Source organism: Ictalurus punctatus, chromosome 29 (assembly GCF_001660625.3).
Source record: "Ictalurus punctatus breed USDA103 chromosome 29, Coco_2.0, whole genome shotgun sequence".
NCBI lineage: Eukaryota > Metazoa > Chordata > Actinopteri > Siluriformes > Ictaluridae > Ictalurus > Ictalurus punctatus.
The window spans coordinates 5025214-5035847 of NC_030444.2; the positions used below are offsets into that span (position 1 = coordinate 5025214).

Here is a 10634-nt window from a genome sequence, read left to right on the forward strand (position 1 = left end):
ATGCCCTTGCAAATTGATTTCTCTGTTGTTACAAAAGGAGGGTTTCACTTGCTGCATTTTCCCAGAGATGTTCTTATGGAGCTCTCTCACAACTTCTTTCTTCTCTGCTGCTCCTGATCCAACTTCTTCCTGTTCATCTTTGTTCAGCATTGTTTTTAAGCGCTGAAGGTCGACAGTTGTAGGAGAAAGTCACTGGGTTTTAGTGAGTAGTGCTGTAAGAAGAGTTGAGTAAGAATTTAGAACTTAGAACTCTCGTGACGCTCCCTAGCGTTGTCCGCGGCAACGAGTCACGTGGTCACGGTGTCAGCGCGGACTGCTGCTCTGAGCAACGAGCTGAAAATAAGACTGGCATCATATCAGTGCATCGGTTATTTAATCTAAATGGTTTTCTTTTCACTTCTAATGAGTTTTTGGCATATTATAAGATTCCTGTAACACCAGGGGACTATGCAAAAATTTTTGGTACAATATCTCCTAATGCCTATATGCTGTTTAGACATAAGAAAAGAATTAACATTCATCAATGATCCCCAGCTACTTTAATACGTTCTTATGTAAGTAACATTTGTTTTTTTTCCCTTAAAACAGATCCACCATAAGAGCGTTATTTCAGAGAAACTCCGTGTCTTTGCCTTATATTTACTCATATTGGAATCATCTGACAGACAATATTGTTTGGGAAAAGCTTTCTCTTATATCTGATCAATATTTAATTTCAAACGAAGGCAAAGAGCTGTTATTTAAAATGACAGACAGAATTTACCCAGTGAAACATTACTGTGTTAAGTTTAAAGGTGATCTTGATTTGATTTGCACTTTTTATGACAGTTGTCCTGAAACTGTCCAAACCATTTTGTCCAAATGTTTGTGATATTGTTACAAAGAATATTGACAGACAATTTATGTTGCTATGGAAACATTTATGATTTGAGACAAGCACAGACAGGTTTATATAATATCCTACATTTTATTCTTTTAATGGCAAAATTCCATATTCACAAATATAAGTTTTCCTGTAAAACAACAACAACAACAACAACAAAACAACAACAACCCTGTGTTATATCTTTCAGGAAAGAAAACATTATATTAACTCAATACGATTCTCTATGAAGCAAAAAGCAGTTCAAACTTTACGCATTAGATTGTGGTCTACTCGAGGTCATACTGCCCCCTCCTGTTCATCTAGGTGTAGTGCAACTGCCATCCAAGCAGAAAATCCCACCATGGCATCCTGTCTTTCATGACTGAGTCCCACCCAAATGGCTCCATGGTAGCAGGATGATGGTGTGATGTGAGAAATGTAGGTAGGGATTGATTTGGGATCCAGCTTTTCTGTTGAATTAATGGCTCAATTTTGCTGATTTTATGTCTTTCTTGCTGAGATTTCTCTTATTGTAAAATTTCTCAAACTCACTGATAACAATAAGAATAACAAGTTTCTGATGAATTATGATCATATTTTTTTTTATTGATTGAGGTGCTATTGTTTTTTTTTCTCTATCTCTCTTCCTTTTTCTTTTGTTTTATTGTATTTCAATGCAGTGCTGTTTCCTTTTCTTGCAATAAAAAAAGTGTAGTCCACGTCTTATATCTGCCTGAAGGTCTTCATGCACTACTGGTCCTATCACCGAATTAATCAGCACTGCGCATTTCATTCTGTGTAAACTGATACCTTTCTTGGAAATGTCTTCCACAACTCTTCCGAAATGATCAGCAGTTATTAAGGTGCTTGAGTGGCGAGCAACGTGAGCAGCCTGCTTCAACTCTGCTTATTTTACTGCAGGTTTTATTCTGGGTAAGAGAACTGAACCCCAAATTGGACTAATCAGCTGTGAGCAAAATGATATAAATCTGACTCATCAAAGTTAACCCATTAATGTTTGTAGACATTAGTGTAGAACCTATGGACAGTTGCCTTTTAGAATATTCCTTTCATGTTCCTGTTTTACATGTTATAGAACAGAAATCGATTAACGGCACTCGTCATTACGTTCCCACGCCACGCCATCTGACATTCTCTCCAGAATTTCACGTATCAATGTACAGTTTTTCTTCGTTATGGTACCGTATACAGTTTTGGCTGTTTCATTTTTAATTTGCATTAAAGCAGTTAATTATTTGTCATGTTATACATGCAAATAGACGACTGCATGAAGTCAGGGGCTGTGTCCGATGCATGTAAATACATGTATTTCATCTACTATACAGCAGTGAGCGCTGCCGTTTGTGTACATGTCCTGTCGCAAGATGCGGTGAAAACTCCCACACGACGTTAACAGTGTGATTAACGTGTGTACATGTCTGTAATGCACGTCGATAATGCAAATAAAACAGGAATACTCCACACGTCTTAATTCCATTTGTGTTTACTTCGAGTATGACTTTAGTCGGATTAAGGTCATCATAAATCATGATGTTTTCTTAATTAGAGTGTTGTCTTAATCGGGTTAATATCGGATTATTATTGTCCATGTTAATGGAAATTTATGCAAAATCAAGGAAACGCCACAGTATTAGCAGGAGCTCTCAATTTTTGAAGATTTTCCTCAGGTCTGGGCCGAAACTTGCCATGTGATGTCATGTTAGTTGTTTAAACTTAGTATGGTGCTGTTACTGTTTACAGTATGGGATAGGAAAATTGATCTCTTCCTCATTTTCTCTCCCACCATACACACACACACATACACACACACACAAGGTCCATCAGCTGTCATGTAGGTGTAGTATCTGCTCAAAAAAACAGATTTAAACAGATTTTTCCCTCTTCAGGGTGAGACGTATGAAAAATATCTGCTGTCATCTAGTGGTCAAAAGAAGCATGTTCTTCAGTTGTGAGAAGGAGAAAAGACAACACAACTGACATCCATCCATCCATCCATCTTCTACCGCTTACTCCTTCTTCAGGGTTGCGGACATACAAATTCAAAATAATAATAAAAAAAATCTTTATAACTGTACATGTACAAAATGACTCATAAAAGAACTCAACAACAGGGCAGCATTTCGGTGTGTGTTTTATGTTTTAGAGAATCCCTACATGCAGAAAGAGGAGGAGCTGTACAGTCTGATTTCCAGTGGAATAAAAGATGAAAATATGAGAATTTAAGTTATCATCGGTTTCAAAAGCTATGACTTTTTTTTGTAACATCCTTTATTCCTCATACTGAACAGATTCTCAGTCTGCATGTTCTAGTCCATGTACCCTGACTTCTCAGCCATGATGTCTATTGTTAAATACAACAATTGTGCTGATATTATGGAGAAAATACTAGAAGTACAGCCTAAGTGCACTGTATTGCAGTTCCAAATCGCTGCTGTGGTTAATGTAGTCTAGATAAGGTTGGCCGACAAAACTTCAAAATCTGATTTAAAAATACACAGATAAAAAAATAAGTTGAAACTTTCCCATCTACCTTTGTTGACTGACAATGACTACCTGCATTGACTCATTTTGAAATTTGTGAAGGTTTCATTTTAAAAAATTTTGCTGACTACCATATGTACCTATGTGTCTTTCTGATATCACCCACCATTATACTTCTGTTTATAGTTTAAATGTGCTTGTCATTTGTGAGTGTAAAACAGCGTTTGAGACTCATGTGGCAGATTCAAGCAGTTGTAGTTATTGGCTTGTGAAAAATATCCAAGAAAAATAGTATTTATGAGAAACTATTCTACAGGTGTGCAGCTCTCATTGCATGAATTCACATACTGATTTGCGGATGTGTGTATTTCTTCTGTTTTTTTTGTGTATACTAAATTGTTTCAGAAATTAAAACAAAATCAAACAAGGCAAACTGAGTAAAAAAAAGTGAAGTTATTAAATTATAATGTTATTTATTGAAGCAAATAAGTTAACCAATACCAACTGGGCCTATATGAAAATGTATTTGCCCTTGTAGTTACTAATTCCCCAAATCTATAAACCTGCATTCATAGTGGGGTTCAGCTGGACTAGACACAACCTGACTACTGCAAACCCTGTTCAATCAAATCAACACTTAAACACTTGGTTGGTTGGTTAAGTAGGTTAAAAGGTCTTACCTAGTAACACACTATACCAAAATTGAGAGAAATTCCAGAAATGACGAGGAAGAGAGTGATTGAAATACATCAGTCTGGGAAGGGTTACAGAGCTATTTCAAAGGCTCTGGGACTCCAAAGAACCACAGTGAGAGCCGTTATCTCCAAATGGAAAAACTCAGTACAGTAGCGAATCTTCCCAGAAGTGGCCGACCTTCCAAAATTTCTCCAAGAGCACAGCAACGACTCATCCAGAAGGTCACAAAAGAGCCGAGGACATCATCAAAGGACCTACAGGCCTCTCTTGCATCAATAAAGGTCACTGTTCCTGACTCCACTATCAGAAAGACACTGGGCAAAAATGGCATCCATGGAAGAGTGGTGAGGTGAAACCACTGCTAACCCAGAAGAACATTAAGGCTCGTCTGAATTTTGCCAAAATACACCTTCATAATCCTCAAGAATGTTCTGTGGACTGATGTATTGAAAGTGGAACTGTTTGGAAGACAGGGGTCCTGTTACATCTGGTGTAAACCAAACACAGAATTCCACAAACATAACATCATACCTACAGTCAAGCATGGTGGTGGAAGTGTGATGGTGTGGGATGCTTTGCTGCTTCAGGGCCTGGGCAACTTGCAGTAATTGAGGGTGTCGTGAAAAAAAAAATCTTTCCAACCTAAGTCAAAAAACTTCAGAGACAAAGGGTTTGTAGATGTCAGAAAGTAATCAATCTTTATTGAAGCAATAAAGTGAGACAGTCTGCAGAAAGTCTGAATTATGCAAGCACACACAAGCCCTTTTTATACCTTTCTCCACAGCGAACTCATCTTAGGTAGGGTTTTACCTTTTCTCATTAAAAACAGACCAATCTTCTTCGCCACAATTAATTATTCATGTCTATACGATATCTTAAATTCGTGGAGCATGCGCAGTTAGTTGCTTTTCTTAAAACAGGGTGTCTGCTTGTCCTTAAAAAGTCTTAAATTCCTTAATGTAAAAATAAGCCTTAATTAGCCCTAATTGTTTCAAAGGTCTTAAAAAATGCAACTAGACCAACACTGTAAAGAAGATTTAGATTTTATCTTGACTGGTTGCTGTTAGAGATGGTAAACCCCTGTGATTGTGTTGCACTCAGAGTGTATGTGCGGCTCCTCAGTGTTTTAGAGCGGCTCAGTTCACAGTAACTGTCTCTCTACATCAACTTCATCTCTCACTGTGCTGTGAGTTTGAGTCGCTTATAACCTGCGTTTACACAACACGAGCCAGATTCACTTTGGTTTTACGTTAGCGTAATCTCAAATATTTTTGTGGGCAGAGGTTTACAGCATTTCACCTGACTAGTAATGAGAAGTGAATTTTTAAAATCTGGTGCCAACTAAAACGAGGTCTTCCTCCAAAAGGTCTTCCGCCAAAATAAAAGCCACAAGGTCTAACATGTTAAATTGAATTAAGTCAGAAATATATTACTATTGTTCCTCAACTAATATTGTATTATTATTAATATTAATATTATTAAGTATTATTCAGTGCAATAGTAATATTACAAAATAGCAATTGTCGTAAAACAGTTGTGATCTAATCTGTAATGTTTCAGGAGGTCTCCTTTAATTGGAACTACAATGCCACCAAATTTGCATAGCCACTTAATTTGACACTAAAGGAAAAAAGGGAACAAAAAAGAATGCTTCAAGCGGAATAACTTGTGATCTCCATGAAATTAAGATTGTACAATGTACATTGTCCTTAACCAGTACATTATGCGATTAGCATACCTACAGTGAAAAATCTGTTTCTCTCTCTCTCTTTCTCTCTCTCACTCTCTCTCGCTCACGCGCTCGCTACATGTTACTCCTGAGATATCAGTAATCCTGACCCCTTCTGCTCTCTGGACCTGCCTCACTCATCCTGATGACCTATTTCTGGTTGGAGTTCTCATCACTTGGAAACCAGTCTCTGTTGCTGAGGAGAGGATGGCCCAACATGGACCGCCTATACATGAGATTACTGAGGATGGTAACACTTAAAAATCATGAAGATTGCTTTTGACTGCAACTGATATTAAGAGTTATTCTATGATTTTTATTTTTTATTTTTATTTATCCTTTATTTAACCAGGAAGATCCCTTTGAGATATCACAATCTCTTCTTCCAGGGAGACCTGGTCAAGATGGCAGCACATAGAGATAATCACAGAAAACAATACCCATAGAAAACAATTAATCAGAGTAAAATCAAGAAAAGCACTCACAAGAGTCCTTTAACACCATTGGCAAAAGCCGTTTAAAAGTACTCCGAGGTGGTAATATCTCTAGTTTAACTACATTTTTCAGATCGTTCCAGGCCCAGGGAGCGTAAAAAGAACAAAAGCATGTTTGCCAAATTCTGAGTATACCTTTGGGACTTTTAACCGAATGTGTGATTCAGATCCAGTACTATTAGTAACTATTTGTATAAAAATTTAAGAGATTAGAAATATAAGAGGGCAATTTACCTAGAAGTGCCTTAGCAATGAACACATACATATGCAATTTCCTCCCATGATGCAAAGATGTCCATGCCAATGATTCATTTAGTGAATGACATACAGTGATGAGCATCTAAATCTGCACCACAAACAAAGCGTAACACTGCACGACAGACAGAATCCAGTTTCCTTAATAAAGATGAAGCCGCATGCATATAAACAAGGTCACCATAATCAATTATAGATAAAAAGTACTCTCCACTATTGTCTTTCTAGCCTCATAAGGAAAGCAGTTTTTTAAACGATAAAAGAACATCAATTTTGGTTTGAGCTTCATCAACAGATTATCTGTATTAACTCTTTCAATGGTTGTTCCATCTAAAGTTGAAATTACCACATCCGTTACCTTAGAATGAGTACGACAAAAATCATATATTTAGTCTTTTTTCATTTTTAAAATCAATTTAAACTGTGACAAAAAATGTTGTCTAACATTGAATGCATTCTGTAAGTTCAGTAGAACTTGATTTAACGATGCTGCTGCAGTATAAATGATTGTGTCCTCAGCATACAGATTTATTTTAGCAGAATACACTCTGAAGCCTAAATCATTGATAAAAATAGAAAACAAAAGTGTACCTAAAATGGATCCTTGAGGAAAGGATCCTTTTGATGGAAAGGTGAACTATATTTCTAAACATACACATTGAGTGTGCTCAAAAAAATAGTTTTCAAACCATTTTAGAGCAGCTTCACTGAGCCCTATAAACCTAAGTTTCTGTAAAAATAGATTATGATCGACAGAATCAAAAGCTTTCAAAGGGTCAACAAATAGCTTCAGGACTGCAATTGCCACGAGCAGTCAAGTTGATAACTTCTACAAAATAGACTTTATGTTAAAAGTGTAATGAATTTCCTGGTTACACAATTGCACTTTTTGACCATGTAGTACACAGTTTTAGAAGAGAAGTCTATCAGAACGATCGTAAATATGAGATTCCCACTAAGAAGATGCACACGAATGACCACTCAAGTTGTAATTACGACTGGGAAACTCTGAGATAATTTCATATCCGAGATTCCAAGATGGGAGGAGTCCTAAACTTTCAACATGGTGGAGGAGAGTAGAGTTTCTGTACTGAGTGACAGGTTTTGTTCATTTTTCTAAATACAGCTAATTGTTAGTGCCTGCCATTTTGGACATATTAATTTATGTATATCAGCAACTATTCTATGCATGTTGTACATTTTTACACCGTGAAAATGGCTTGTATTTGACCAAAATTCCATTATTCCGTCAGCAAGCTAGCTAAATGAGTAATATGTATTATGGTGTCAAAATAAAAGTAAAATTAAAAAGAAAAAAATGACAAAAGAAATATGAATGAATGAACCTGGCATTGTCCATGTTTCATGTTCTTTCTGACAGCAAAGCATGTGAACATGAGATACTCATAAGTACCGCTCCAGTGGGAATTAGGATAATTCTGATACGTATGAAGGCAGCGTTATTTATAATTGCACTATCCGGTGTCACCCAGATGACGATGGGATCCCTTTTGCCTTTTGAGTCTGATTCCTCCTAAGGTTTCTTCCACAAGTCATCTCAGGGAGTCATTCATGCTGAGAAGGATTATTGTATTGTAGCTTGTTTATTAATGGTCAATAAATAATAGCGTTTACTCTCATACATCTAAAAGATTCTGTGCTACAGTCCCTTCAGGCCCCTCAGACTCCTGAGCTATTCACACTAGCCCCATAGCCTCACACAGGCACAGGTTGAATATACTGTAGATATCTAGCTATAGCACATTGCAAATGCAGCTTTGTGAATGTTTAAATTCACTATTAAATGTTAATATTGAATGTTTAATATTGTTTATATAAATGTTAACATTAAATGTTTAATAATAATAAAATGTTTGAAAACCTTTACTGATTTAACACCATGTTTAAAGTTACTCAGCTCTGAAACAGCTTTGGAAAAAAATCTTCACTTTGCCCACAGGCTTTACTCACCACAAAATGGCAGCCCCAAATGTGCTTGCTTCAACGTGGTGTCCCAGAGGCTCCTAAAAATTATGTTAGGTTTCTAAATTCCATATTAATGTCGAATTCACTCAAAATTATTTTTTGACGACTGAGTGCAAAAGTTATTTAAAACGTCTTTTTTAAGTCATCACATCGCCTTTTTAACTTCATCCTTTTCTTTGGTGGTAGTGGATTTTCACGTTGTCGTGTGGTCACCTTCTTTCATGAAGAGCCTCCACCATTACCAGAACAGGAATCATCTGCACTTGGGAAATAACCGATAGTTCTTGGTCGCACCAACCAACATGTGCCACATGATAGCCATTAAAAAGAATTAAAAAGAGCCGTAGTTTTCAAACTACACCAAACTACAATTGATACTGATGCTTTACAATTTCACACCCGTTAAATACAAGACTAAATAGCTGGCATTTTAGACTGATAGCATTGTCTTTCTAGCTAGTGGGTAGCTGTAAAGTAGTTTGTGCTACTAGGTAGAGCATTTGTAAAATTCAAAAGCATAATTTTTTTTTTCAAACGCTCTCCTATATCATACACAGCTACCAGCCGGGGAGGGTGAAGGCTAACATGTGCTTCCTCCCAGACATGTGAAGACAAACTCACCTTTTGGAACTGCTGCTCATGCTGCGTCACACACGTAACACACTCGGAGGAAAGCTCTAGAGTATGCCCCTCACACACACACACACAGAAGATGCCCAATTTTGCACTTTAACTCTTTAAATTTTTTTTTTTTAAGCTATAGTTAATAAGGTAATTAAAAAACATGGTTATATGTAAGATTATTAAACATATCAGTTGTAAACATTATTGGTGTTATAATTGCCCATGTCCAGCCCATGCAGGAGCCTCAATATCATCCTGCTGCTGTTCCACACTAATCCACATATAACCCACGTGGAGCCCCCTGTTTCCCTACACACTACATCATTGTCTATATCAGTAATCATCTGTACAAGATTAATTGGGATTGTTTTTTTTGTTTTTTTTTTAAACTACTCACTTTTCACTTGAGGTGTCTTGCTTTAACAGATGTGTAAATCAATAGACAAATAAATAAATTCTATATTATATATACAGTGAGGGAAAAAAGTATTTGTTCCCTGCTGATTTTGTACGTTTGCCCACTGACAAAGAAATGATCAGTCTATAATTTTAATGGTAGGTTTATTTGAACAGTGAGAGACAGAATAACAACAAAAAAATCCAGAAAAACGCATGTCAAAAATTTTATAAATTAATTTGCATTTTAATGAGGGAAAAAAGTATTTGACCCCCTCTCAATCAGAAAGATTTCTGGCTCCCAGGTGTCTTTTATACAGGTAACGAGCTGAGATTAGGAGCACACTCTTAAAGGGAGTGCTCCTAATATCAGTTTGTTACCTGTATAAAAGACACCTGTCCACAGAAGCAATCAATCAATCAGATTCCAAACTCTCCACCATGGCCAAGACCAAAGAGCTCTCCAAGGATGTCAGGGACAAGACTGTAGACCTACACAAGTCTGGAATGGGCTACAAGACCATTGCCAAGCAGCTTGGTGAGAAGGGGACAACAGTTGGTGCGATTATTCGCAAATGGAAGAAGCACAAAAGAACTGTCAATCTCCCTCGGCCTGGGGCTCCATGCAAGATCTCACCTCGTGGAGTTGCATTGATCATGAGAACAGTGAGGAATCAGCCCAGAACTACACGGGAGGATCTTGTCAATGATCTCAAGGCAGCTGGGACCATAGTCACCAAGAAAACAATTGGTAACACACTACGCCGTGAAGGACTGAAATCCTGCAGCGCGCGCAAGGTCCGCTGCTCAAGAAAGCACATATACATGCCCGTCTGAAGTTTGCCAGTGAACATCTGAATGATTCAGCGGATAACTGGGTGAAAGTGTTGAGGTCAGATGAGACCAAAATGGAGCTCTTTGGCATCAACTCAACTCGCCGTGTTTGGAGGAGGAGGAATGCTGCCTATGACCCCTGGAACACCATCCCCACCGTCAAACATGGAGGTGGAAACATTATGCTTTGGGGTTTTTTTTCTGCTAAGGGGACAGGACAACTTCACCGCATCAAAGGGACGATGGACGGGGC

General features: G+C 37.5%; 1 long non-coding RNA gene across 1 annotated transcript; it reads left to right on the forward strand.

Moving 5' to 3' along the window:
* The first annotated feature begins 344 nt into the window (after positions 1 to 344).
* Positions 345 to 1893, forward strand: LOC108260716 (uncharacterized). Its single transcript, XR_001811233.3, has 3 exons — positions 345 to 554; positions 1190 to 1303; positions 1546 to 1893. It is a non-coding gene; the product is annotated as an uncharacterized LOC108260716 (long non-coding RNA).
* The last annotated feature ends 8741 nt before the right edge of the window (positions 1894 to 10634 follow it).